Source organism: Salminus brasiliensis, chromosome 1, assembly GCF_030463535.1.
Source record: "Salminus brasiliensis chromosome 1, fSalBra1.hap2, whole genome shotgun sequence".
NCBI lineage: Eukaryota > Metazoa > Chordata > Actinopteri > Characiformes > Bryconidae > Salminus > Salminus brasiliensis.
Window position 1 is genome coordinate 69,910,459 of NC_132878.1, and position 12,500 is coordinate 69,922,958.

The following is a 12,500-nucleotide window of genomic DNA, read 5'->3' on the forward strand; positions in this document are numbered from 1 at the left end:
GACTACGGGTGGGTTTTTAATGGGCGCACACAGAATATGGAGCAGCACTGAACATGGTGAAATTGCAAATGAGTTTCAAAGACCATCCAACAAGGACTAAAGTAGAAACTTCCTTAGAAAATGTTGAATTGAATCTTTTGACTTATTCCTGTTCATGGGAACTATAGCATCGAGTTCTGGCGGAGTTTTTGCTAATCTTAAGGCAAAACAATGGAAATGACTTACAAGCTAACCTCTCCATAAATCCTACATATTTCTGACGAAGCAGTAGTCGTGGCCGAGTGGTTAAGGCGATGGACTAGAAATCCATTGGGGTCTCCCCGCGCAGGTTCGAATCCTGCCGACTACGGGTGGGTTTTTAATGAGACTCAACATGTAGATACTTTAGGAACAGCTCTTTAATTTGAGGGCATGCGGAAAAAAAACCCACTTAAGTGAAAAAAAATTACAAATCTTTGTGTAAATCATTGAAATGTCCTTATACATAAACGTTTTTTTTAATGGATTTAGCTTTAGTTTCTCACTGTGCCCTCAGATATGAAGATATGATGTCTCTAGCAGCAACAACACATAGCCACAAACAAATCTTGGTAGCTGAAAAATCCTAAGATAACTAAACATCTACAATTCATCTTTAAATAATGTGCAAAAGATTGTTTTGAATATAATTTAATACATAAAGGCATTTTTAATGATTTACAAGAATAACAGAACTGTAAAATATCCCGAGCTGTAAAACAAAAAACATCAGCAGCTAGAAATATAGCCATAGCAGGCAAACATATACCAAGCACAGCTAAATACCCGAAGACAAAAAACAGCATCAGCAGCTATGGACGTCTCAGCAGCCAAACGTACCATTAGCTGCTGAAACAACTCTGACAACCTTAGTAAAGGACAAAAACACATATCTTCATTAAACATACTATCACTAGCTAAAATCACTCTGAGCTGCTAACATGCTTCAGACGTTAGTAAATACTCTAAGCAGCTAAAATACCCTAAGCATCTAAAAAAAATCCCTAAGCCGATAAAATATCCTCAGAAGATAAAAAAAAAAAAACGTATAATAAGAAGTTATAAATACCTTCAGTAGTTGAGTGATACTCTCAAAAGACAACTAGCATCCATCCAGTTATGGCTAGGATGCAGAACTAAACTGTGTAATACGGGTCCCTCTGCATCCGGGCCAAATGAACCATTAGGACCCGCATAAACCTTAAAATCTAAATGACTGTTTTTCCTGAATTTGCATATAAACGTCTAATTTAATGAACAAATACAGAAATATAATGTCATTACAAGCTGTTTAGATTGGGCGCCAATTTCACAGCTTGACCACAGTTCTCCCCGCACAGGGTCGAACTGTGCCGAACACGGGTGGGATTTCAATGGGACTCAGTTCGTGAAGCAGCAGGCGAAATGGCAAAACCGCAATTCAGTTTCTTAGACCATCCATCAATGAATAAAGTGGAACATTCCTCAGAACATGTTGAATTGATTGTGTCTAGTCAATGTCTGACGAGCTGCTGCTGGTTCCTCTTACGTGTGGTACAGGGTATTGGCATAAGGATACTTTGTTACTCTACAACATTAAAGGAATAAAAGTTAAGTTGACATACCAATTTATTCCTCCCTGAATAGGCTTAATCTAAAATATTAAAAACAAATTTATGGCAAAATAAATTTCAACGATATGAAGAAGGCTTCCCCCACGCAGGTTCGATTCCTGCCGATTACGGGTGGGTTTTTAATCTTTGACGGAAGAAGTAGTCGTGAAGGACGAGTCCACCAGTATCACCTTACTCTCATAAGTTTGATCCCTGCTTACTACAGGGATGTTTTAAATGGGACTTAGAATATGAAGAAGAATTGATTCAATTGACATCTGCAGATTTACAATAGAGTTTATAGAGTTTATAGACTCTCAAAACAGAAATATGTTAGAACATACCTTTTACTTTTCTTTTTGAAACGCTGCATCTGAAAAGTGAGAGTGTGGTTTACTGCAGCTACAAATTGTATCAGGTTTTTTCAACACACCTGCGACAATTGACTCTGACACACCTGTACTTTTACTGCGCCTGAAAGTTTACGATCTGGAGACGCGTACTTTGGGGAGAAAGTAGTCGTGGCCGAGTGGTTAAGGCGATGGACTTGAAATCCATTGGGGTCTCCCCGCGCAGGTTCGAATCCTGCCGACTACGGGTGGGTTTTTAATGGGCGCACACAGAATATGGAGCAGCACTGAACATGGTGAAATTGCAAATGAGTTTCAAAGACCATCCAACAAGGACTAAAGTAGAACATTCCTTAGAAAATGTTGAATTCAATCCTTTGACTTATTCCTGTTCATGTGAACTATAGCATCAAGTTCTGGCGGAGTTTTTGCTAATCTTAAGGCAAAACAATGGAAATGACTTACAAGCTAACCTCTCCATAAATCTTACATATTTCGGACGAAGCAGTAGTCGTGGCCGAGTGGTTAAGGCGATGGACTAGAAATCCATTGGGGTCTCCCCGCGCAGGTTCGAATCCTGCCGACTACGGGTGGGTTTTTAATGAGACTCAACATGTAGATGCTTTAGGAACAGCTCTTTAATTTGAGGGCATGCGGAAAAAAACCCCACTTAAGTGAAAAAAATGTACAAATCTTTGTGTAAATCATTAAAATGTCCTTATACATAAACGTTTTTTTAATGGATTTAGCTTTAGTTTCTCACTGTGCCCTCAGATATGAAGATATGATGTCTCTAGCAGCAACAACACATAGCCACAAACAAATCTTGGTAGCTGAAAAATCCTAAGATAACTAAACATCTACAATTCATCTTTAAATAATGTGCAAAAGATTGTTTTAAATATAATTTAATGCAAACAGGCATTTTTAACGATTTACAAGAATAACAGAACTGTAAAATATCCCAAGCTGTAAAACAAAAAACATCAGCAGCTAAAAAGATAGCCATAGCAGGCAAACATATACCAAGCACAGCTAAATACCCGAAGACAAAAAACAGCATCAGCAGCTATGGACGTCTCAGCAGCCAAACGTACCATTAGCTGCTGAAACAACTCTGACAACCTTAGTAAAGGACAAAAACACATATCTTCATTAAACATACTATCACTAGCTAAAATCACTCTGAGCTGCTAACATGCTTCAGACGTTAGTAAATACTCTAAGCAGCTAAAATACCCTAAGCATCTAAAAAAAATCCCTAAGCCGATAAAATATCCTCAGAAGATAAAAAAAAAAAAAACGTATAATAAGAAGTTATAAATACCTTCAGTAGTTGAGTGATACTCTCAAAAGACAACTAGCATCCATCCAGTTATGGCTAGGATGCAGAACTAAACTGTGTAATACGGGTCCCTCTGCATCCGGGCCAAATGAACCATTAGGACCCGCATAAACCTTAAAATCTAAATGACTGTTTTTCCTGAATTTGCATATAAACGTCTAATTTAATGAACAAATACAGAAATATAATGTCATTACAAGCTGTTTAGATTGGGCGCCAATTTCACAGCTTGACCACAGTTCTCCCCGCACAGGGTCGAACTGTGCCGAACACGGGTGGGATTTCAATGGGACTCAGTTCGTGAAGCAGCAGGCGAAATGGCAAAACCGCAATTCAGTTTCTTAGACCATCCATCAATGAATAAAGTGGAACATTCCTCAGAACATGTTGAATTGATTGTGTCTAGTCAATGTCTGACGAGCTGCTGCTGGTTCCTCTTACGTGTGGTACAGGGTATTGGCATAAGGATACTTTGTTACTCTACAACATTAAAGGAATAAAAGTTAAGTTGACATACCAATTTATTCCTCCCTGAATAGGCTTAATCTAAAATATTAAAAACAAATTTATGGCAAAATAAATTTCAACGATATGAAGAAGGCTTCCCCCACGCAGGTTCGATTCCTGCCGATTACGGGTGGGTTTTTAATCTTTGACGGAAGAAGTAGTCGTGAAGGACGAGTCCACCAGTATCACCTTACTCTCATAAGTTTGATCCCTGCTTACTACAGGGATGTTTTAAATGGGACTTAGAATATGAAGAAGAATTGATTCAATTGACATCTGCAGATTTACAATAGAGTTTATAGAGTTTATAGACTCTCAAAACAGAAATATGTTAGAACATACCTTTTACTTTTCTTTTTGAAACGCTGCATCTGAAAAGTGAGAGTGTGGTTTACTGCAGCTACAAATTGTATCAGGTTTTTTCAACACACCTGCGACAATTGACTCTGACACACCTGTACTTTTACTGCGCCTGAAAGTTTACGATCTGGAGACGCGTACTTTGGGGAGAAAGTAGTCGTGGCCGAGTGGTTAAGGCGATGGACTTGAAATCCATTGGGGTCTCCCCGCGCAGGTTCGAACCCTGCCGACTACGGGTGGGTTTTTAATGGGCGCACACAGAATATGGAGCAGCACTGAACATGGTGAAATTGCAAATGAGTTTCAAAGACCATCCAACAAGGACTAAAGTAGAACATTCCTTAGAAAATGTTGAATTCAATCCTTTGACTTATTCCTGTTCATGTGAACTATAGCATCAAGTTCTGGCGGAGTTTTTGCTAATCTTAAGGCAAAACAATGGAAATGACTTACAAGCTAACCTCTCCATAAATCTTACATATTTCGGACGAAGCAGTAGTCGTGGCCGAGTGGTTAAGGCGATGGACTAGAAATCCATTGGGGTCTCCCCGCGCAGGTTCGAATCCTGCCGACTACGGGTGGGTTTTTAATGAGACTCAACATGTAGATGCTTTAGGAACAGCTCTTTAATTTGAGGGCATGCGGAAAAAAACCCCACTTAAGTGAAAAAAATGTACAAATCTTTGTGTAAATCATTAAAATGTCCTTATACATAAACGTTTTTTTAATGGATTTAGCTTTAGTTTCTCACTGTGCCCTCAGATATGAAGATATGATGTCTCTAGCAGCAACAACACATAGCCACAAACAAATCTTGGTAGCTGAAAAATCCTAAGATAACTAAACATCTACAATTCATCTTTAAATAATGTGCAAAAGATTGTTTTAAATATAATTTAATGCAAACAGGCATTTTTAACGATTTACAAGAATAACAGAACTGTAAAATATCCCAAGCTGTAAAACAAAAAACATCAGCAGCTAAAAAGATAGCCATAGCAGGCAAACATATACCAAGCACAGCTAAATACCCGAAGACAAAAAACAGCATCAGCAGCTATGGACGTCTCAGCAGCCAAACGTACCATTAGCTGCTGAAACAACTCTGACAACCTTAGTAAAGGACAAAAACACATATCTTCATTAAACATACTATCACTAGCTAAAATCACTCTGAGCTGCTAACATGCTTCAGACGTTAGTAAATACTCTAAGCAGCTAAAATACCCTAAGCATCTAAAAAAAATCCCTAAGCCGATAAAATATCCTCAGAAGATAAAAAAAAAAAAAACGTATAATAAGAAGTTATAAATACCTTCAGTAGTTGAGTGATACTCTCAAAAGACAACTAGCATCCATCCAGTTATGGCTAGGATGCAGAACTAAACTGTGTAATACGGGTCCCTCTGCATCCGGGCCAAATGAACCATTAGGACCCGCATAAACCTTAAAATCTAAATGACTGTTTTTCCTGAATTTGCATATAAACGTCTAATTTAATGAACAAATACAGAAATATAATGTCATTACAAGCTGTTTAGATTGGGCGCCAATTTCACAGCTTGACCACAGTTCTCCCCGCACAGGGTCGAACTGTGCCGAACACGGGTGGGATTTCAATGGGACTCAGTTCGTGAAGCAGCAGGCGAAATGGCAAAACCGCAATTCAGTTTCTTAGACCATCCATCAATGAATAAAGTGGAACATTCCTCAGAACATGTTGAATTGATTGTGTCTAGTCAATGTCTGACGAGCTGCTGCTGGTTCCTCTTACGTGTGGTACAGGGTATTGGCATAAGGATACTTTGTTACTCTACAACATTAAAGGAATAAAAGTTAAGTTGACATACCAATTTATTCCTCCCTGAATAGGCTTAATCTAAAATATTAAAAACAAATTTATGGCAAAATAAATTTCAACGATATGAAGAAGGCTTCCCCCACGCAGGTTCGATTCCTGCCGATTACGGGTGGGTTTTTAATCTTTGACGGAAGAAGTAGTCGTGAAGGACGAGTCCACCAGTATCACCTTACTCTCATAAGTTTGATCCCTGCTTACTACAGGGATGTTTTAAATGGGACTTAGAATATGAAGAAGAATTGATTCAATTGACATCTGCAGATTTACAATAGAGTTTATAGAGTTTATAGACTCTCAAAACAGAAATATGTTAGAACATACCTTTTACTTTTCTTTTTGAAACGCTGCATCTGAAAAGTGAGAGTGTGGTTTACTGCAGCTACAAATTGTATCAGGTTTTTTCAACACACCTGCGACAATTGACTCTGACACACCTGTACTTTTACTGCGCCTGAAAGTTTACGATCTGGAGACGCGTACTTTGGGGAGAAAGTAGTCGTGGCCGAGTGGTTAAGGCGATGGACTTGAAATCCATTGGGGTCTCCCCGCGCAGGTTCGAACCCTGCCGACTACGGGTGGGTTTTTAATGGGCGCACACAGAATATGGAGCAGCACTGAACATGGTGAAATTGCAAATGAGTTTCAAAGACCATCCAACAAGGACTAAAGTAGAACATTCCTTAGAAAATGTTGAATTCAATCCTTTGACTTATTCCTGTTCATGTGAACTATAGCATCAAGTTCTGGCGGAGTTTTTGCTAATCTTAAGGCAAAACAATGGAAATGACTTACAAGCTAACCTCTCCATAAATCTTACATATTTCGGACGAAGCAGTAGTCGTGGCCGAGTGGTTAAGGCGATGGACTAGAAATCCATTGGGGTCTCCCCGCGCAGGTTCGAATCCTGCCGACTACGGGTGGGTTTTTAATGAGACTCAACATGTAGATGCTTTAGGAACAGCTCTTTAATTTGAGGGCATGCGGAAAAAAACCCCACTTAAGTGAAAAAAATGTACAAATCTTTGTGTAAATCATTAAAATGTCCTTATACATAAACGTTTTTTTAATGGATTTAGCTTTAGTTTCTCACTGTGCCCTCAGATATGAAGATATGATGTCTCTAGCAGCAACAACACATAGCCACAAACAAATCTTGGTAGCTGAAAAATCCTAAGATAACTAAACATCTACAATTCATCTTTAAATAATGTACAAAAGATTGTTTTAAATATAATTTAATGCAAACAGGCATTTTTAACGATTTACAAGAATAACAGAACTGTAAAATATCCCAAGCTGTAAAACAAAAAACATCAGCAGCTAAAAAGATAGCCATAGCAGGCAAACATATACCAAGCACAGCTAAATACCCGAAGACAAAAAACAGCATCAGCAGCTATGGACGTCTCAGCAGCCAAACGTACCATTAGCTGCTGAAACAACTCTGACAACCTTAGTAAAGGACAAAAACACATATCTTCATTAAACATACTATCACTAGCTAAAATCACTCTGAGCTGCTAACATGCTTCAGACGTTAGTAAATACTCTAAGCAGCTAAAATACCCTAAGCATCTAAAAAAAATCCCTAAGCCGATAAAATATCCTCAGAAGATAAAAAAAAAAAAAACGTATAATAAGAAGTTATAAATACCTTCAGTAGTTGAGTGATACTCTCAAAAGACAACTAGCATCCATCCAGTTATGGCTAGGATGCAGAACTAAACTGTGTAATACGGGTCCCTCTGCATCCGGGCCAAATGAACCATTAGGACCCGCATAAACCTTAAAATCTAAATGACTGTTTTTCCTGAATTTGCATATAAACGTCTAATTTAATGAACAAATACAGAAATATAATGTCATTACAAGCTGTTTAGATTGGGCGCCAATTTCACAGCTTGACCACAGTTCTCCCCGCACAGGGTCGAACTGTGCCGAACACGGGTGGGATTTCAATGGGACTCAGTTCGTGAAGCAGCAGGCGAAATGGCAAAACCGCAATTCAGTTTCTTAGACCATCCATCAATGAATAAAGTGGAACATTCCTCAGAACATGTTGAATTGATTGTGTCTAGTCAATGTCTGACGAGCTGCTGCTGGTTCCTCTTACGTGTGGTACAGGGTATTGGCATAAGGATACTTTGTTACTCTACAACATTAAAGGAATAAAAGTTAAGTTGACATACCAATTTATTCCTCCCTGAATAGGCTTAATCTAAAATATTAAAAACAAATTTATGGCAAAATAAATTTCAACGATATGAAGAAGGCTTCCCCCACGCAGGTTCGATTCCTGCCGATTACGGGTGGGTTTTTAATCTTTGACGGAAGAAGTAGTCGTGAAGGACGAGTCCACCAGTATCACCTTACTCTCATAAGTTTGATCCCTGCTTACTACAGGGATGTTTTAAATGGGACTTAGAATATGAAGAAGAATTGATTCAATTGACATCTGCAGATTTACAATAGAGTTTATAGAGTTTATAGACTCTCAAAACAGAAATATGTTAGAACATACCCTTTACTTTTCTTTTTGAAACGCTGCATCTGAAAAGTGAGAGTGTGGTTTACTGCAGCTACAAATTGTATCAGGTTTTTTCAACACACCTGCGACAATTGACTCTGACACACCTGTCCCTTTTACTGCGCCTGAAACTTTACGATCTGGAGACGCATACTTTGGGGAGAAAGTAGTCGTGGCCGAGTGGTTAAGGCGATGGACTTGAAATCCATTGGGGTCTCCCCGCGCAGGTTCGAACCCTGTCGACTACGGGTGGATTTTTAATGGGCGCACACAGAATATGGAGCAGCACTGAACATGGTGAAATTGCAAATGAGTTTCAAAGACCATCCAACAAGGACTAAAGTAGAACCTTCCTTAGAAAATGTTGAATTCAATCCTTTGACTTATTCCTGTTCATGTGAACTATAGCATCAAGTTCTGGCGGAGTTTTTGCTAATCTTAAGGCAAAACAATGGAAATGACTTACAAGCTAACCTCTCCATAAATCTTACATATTTCGGACGAAGCAGTAGTCGTGGCCGAGTGGTTAAGGCGATGGACTAGAAATCCATTGGGGTCTCCCCGCGCAGGTTCGAATCCTGCCGACTACGGGTGGGTTTTTAATGAGACTCAACATGTAGATACTTTAGGAACAGCTCTTTAATTTGAGGGCATGCGGGAAAAAAACCCACTTAAGTGAAAAAAATGTACAAATCTTTGTGTAAATCGTTAAAATGTCCTTATACATAAACGTTTTTTTAATGGATTTAGCTTTAGTTTCTCACTGTGCCCTCAGATATGAAGATATGATGTCTCTAGCAGCAACAACACATAGCCACAAACAAATCTTGGTAGCTGAAAAATCCTAAGATAACTAAACATCTACAATTCATCTTTAAATAATGTGCAAAAGATTGTTTTAAATATAATTTAATGCAAACAGGCATTTTTAACGATTTACAAGAATAACAGAACTGTAAAATATCCCAAGCTGTAAAACAAAAAACATCAGCAGCTCAAAAGATAGCCATAGCAGGCAAACATATACCAAGCACAGCTAAATACCCGAAGACAAAAAACAGCATCAGCAGCTATGGACGTCTCAGCAGCCAAACGTACCATTAGCTGCTGAAACAACTCTGACAACCTTAGTAAAGGACAAAAACACATATCTTCATTAAACATACTATCACTAGCTAAAATCACTCTGAGCTGCTAACATGCTTCAGACGTTAGTAAATACTCTAAGCAGCTAAAATACCCTAAGCATCTAAAAAAAATCCCTAAGCCGATAAAATATCCTCAGAAGATAAAAAAAAAAAACGTATAATAAGAAGTTATAAATACCTTCAGTAGTTGAGTGATACTCTCAAAAGACAACTAGCATCCATCCAGTTATGGCTAGGATGCAGAACTAAACTGTGTAATACGGGTCCCTCTGCATCCGGGCCAAATGAACCATTAGGACCCGCATAAACCTTAAAATCTAAATGACTGTTTTTCCTGAATTTGCATATAACTGTCTAATTTAATGAACAAATACAGAAATATAATGTCATTACAAGCTGTTTAGATTGGGCGCCAATTTCACAGCTTGACCACAGTTCTCCCCGCACAGGGTCGAACTGTGTCGAACACGGGTGGGATTTCAATGGGACTCAGTTCGTGAAGCAGCAGGCGAAATGGCAAAACCGCAATTCAGTTTCTTAGACCATCCATCAATGAATAAAGTGGAACATGTTGAATTGATTGTGTCTAGTCAATGTCTGACGAGCTGCTGCTGGTTCCTCTTACGTGTGGTACAGGGTATTGGCATAAGGATACTTTGTTACTCTACAACATTAAAGGAATAAAAGTTAAGTTGACATACCAATTTATTCCTCCCTGAATAGGCTTAATCTAAAATATTAAAAACAAATTTATGGCAAAATAAATTTCAACGATATGAAGAAGGCTTCCCCCACGCAGGTTCGATTCCTGCCGATTACGGGTGGGTTTTTAATCTTTGACGGAAGAAGTAGTCGTGAAGGACGAGTCCACCAGTATCACCTTACTCTCATAAGTTTGATCCCTGCTTACTACAGGGATGTTTTAAATGGGACTTAGAATATGAAGAAGAATTGATTCAATTGACATCTGCAGATTTACAATAGAGTTTATAGACTCTCAAAACAGAAATATGTTAGAACATACCCTTTACTTTTCTTTTTGAAACACTGCATCTGAAAAGTGAGAGTGTGGTTTACTGCAGCTACAAATTGTATCAGGTTTTTTCAACACACCTGCGACAATTGACTCTGACACACCTGTACTTTTACTGCGCCTGAAAGTTTACGATCTGGAGACGCATACGTTGGGGAGAAAGTAGTCGTGGCCGAGTGGTTAAGGCGATGGACTTGAAATCCATTGGGGTCTCCACGCGCAGGTTCGAACCCTGCCGACTACGGGTGGGTTTTTAATGGGCGCACACAGAATATGGAGCAGCACTGAACATGGTGAAATTGCAAATGAGTTTCAAAGACCATCCAACAAGGGCTAAAGTAGAACCTTCCTTAGAAAATGTTGAATTTAATCTTTTGACTTATTCCTGTTCATGTGAACTATAGCATCGCGTTCTGGCGGAGTTTTTGCTAATCTTAAGGCAAAACAATGGAAATGACTTACAAGCTAACCTCTCCATAAATCTTACATATTTCGGACGAAGCAGTAGTCGTGGCCGAGTGGTTAAGGCGATGGACTAGAAATCCATTGGGGTCTCCCCGCGCAGGTTCGAATCCTGCCGACTACGGGTGGGTTTTTTATGAGACTCAACATGTAGATACTTTAGGAACAGCTCTTTAATTTGAGGGCATGCGGAAAAAAAACCCACTTAAGTGAAAAAAATGTACAAATCTTTGTGTAAATCATTAAAATGTCCTTATACATAAACGTTTTTTTAATGGATTTAGCTTTAGTTTCTCACTGTGCCCTCAGATATGAAGATATGATGTCTCTAGCAGCAACAACACATAGCCACAAACAAATCTTGGTAGCTGAAAAATCCTAAGATAACTAAACATCTACAATTCATCTTTAAATAATGTGCAAAAGATTGTTTTAAATATAATTTAATGCAAACAGGCATTTTTAACGATTTACAAGAATAACAGAACTGTAAAATATCCCAAGCTGTAAAACAAAAAACATCAGCAGCTCAAAAGATAGCCATAGCAGGCAAACATATACCAAGCACAGCTAAATACCCGAAGACAAAAAACAGCATCAGCAGATATGGACGTCTCAGCAGCCAAACGTACCATTAGCTGCTGAAACAACTCTGACAACCTTAGTAAAGGACAAAAACACATATCTTCATTAAACATACTATCACTAGCTAAAATCACTCTGAGCTGCTAACATGCTTCAGACGTTAGTAAATACTCTAAGCAGCTAAAATACCCTAAGCATCTAAAAAAAATCCCTAAGCCAATAAAATATCCTCAGAAGATAAAAAAAAAAAACGTATAATAAGAAGTTATAAATACCTTCAGTAGTTGAGTGATACTCTCAAAAGACAACTAGCATCCATCCAGTTATGGCTAGGATGCAGAACTAAACTGTGTAATACGGGTCCCTCTGCATCCGGGCCAAATGAACCATTAGGACCCGCATAAACCTTAAAATCTAAATTACTGTTTTTCCTGAATTTGCATATAAACGTCTAATTTAATGAACAAATACAGAAATATAATGTCATTACAAGCTGTTTAGATTGGGCGCCAATTTCACAGCTTGACCACAGTTCTCCCCGCACAGGGTCGAACTGTGCCGAACACGGGTGGGATTTCAATGGGACTCAGTTCGTGAAGCAGCAGGCGAAATGGCAAAACCGCAATTCAGTTTCTTAGACCATCCATCAATGAATAAAGTGGAACATGTTGAATTGATTGTGTCTAGTCAATGTCTGACGAGCTGCTGCTGG

The 12,500-nt window shown here is 38.7% G+C and overlaps 12 non-coding genes across 12 annotated transcripts in view; all 12 read left to right on the top strand.

Annotated features, from left to right (window-relative positions):
* Positions 1-7, top strand: part of trnas-uga (transfer RNA serine (anticodon UGA)) — an 82-nt gene extending 75 nt beyond the window's left edge. The window contains exon 1 of the tRNA in view: positions 1-7. This exon is cut by the window's left edge and continues 75 nt beyond it. This is a non-coding gene — a tRNA (tRNA-Ser).
* A 260-nt stretch (positions 8-267) lies between these two features.
* Positions 268-349, top strand: trnas-aga (transfer RNA serine (anticodon AGA)). The gene has a single exon. It is a non-coding gene; the product is annotated as a tRNA-Ser (tRNA).
* Positions 350-2,125: 1,776 nt separating this feature from the next.
* trnas-uga (transfer RNA serine (anticodon UGA)) lies at positions 2,126-2,207 on the top strand. The gene has a single exon. It is a non-coding gene; the product is annotated as a tRNA-Ser (tRNA).
* Positions 2,208-2,467: 260 nt separating this feature from the next.
* On the top strand, positions 2,468-2,549 carry trnas-aga (transfer RNA serine (anticodon AGA)). The gene has a single exon. It is a non-coding gene; the product is annotated as a tRNA-Ser (tRNA).
* Positions 2,550-4,325: 1,776 nt separating this feature from the next.
* trnas-uga (transfer RNA serine (anticodon UGA)) lies at positions 4,326-4,407 on the top strand. Its single transcript has one exon. It is a non-coding gene; the product is annotated as a tRNA-Ser (tRNA).
* A 260-nt stretch (positions 4,408-4,667) lies between these two features.
* trnas-aga (transfer RNA serine (anticodon AGA)) lies at positions 4,668-4,749 on the top strand. The gene has a single exon. It is a non-coding gene; the product is annotated as a tRNA-Ser (tRNA).
* Positions 4,750-6,525: 1,776 nt separating this feature from the next.
* Positions 6,526-6,607, top strand: trnas-uga (transfer RNA serine (anticodon UGA)). The gene has a single exon. It is a non-coding gene; the product is annotated as a tRNA-Ser (tRNA).
* A 260-nt stretch (positions 6,608-6,867) lies between these two features.
* On the top strand, positions 6,868-6,949 carry trnas-aga (transfer RNA serine (anticodon AGA)). The gene has a single exon. It is a non-coding gene; the product is annotated as a tRNA-Ser (tRNA).
* A 1,777-nt stretch (positions 6,950-8,726) lies between these two features.
* Positions 8,727-8,808, top strand: trnas-uga (transfer RNA serine (anticodon UGA)). Its single transcript has one exon. It is a non-coding gene; the product is annotated as a tRNA-Ser (tRNA).
* A 260-nt stretch (positions 8,809-9,068) lies between these two features.
* trnas-aga (transfer RNA serine (anticodon AGA)) lies at positions 9,069-9,150 on the top strand. The gene has a single exon. It is a non-coding gene; the product is annotated as a tRNA-Ser (tRNA).
* Positions 9,151-10,903: 1,753 nt separating this feature from the next.
* On the top strand, positions 10,904-10,985 carry trnas-uga (transfer RNA serine (anticodon UGA)). The gene has a single exon. It is a non-coding gene; the product is annotated as a tRNA-Ser (tRNA).
* Positions 10,986-11,245: 260 nt separating this feature from the next.
* Positions 11,246-11,327, top strand: trnas-aga (transfer RNA serine (anticodon AGA)). The gene has a single exon. It is a non-coding gene; the product is annotated as a tRNA-Ser (tRNA).
* The last annotated feature ends 1,173 nt before the right edge of the window (positions 11,328-12,500 follow it).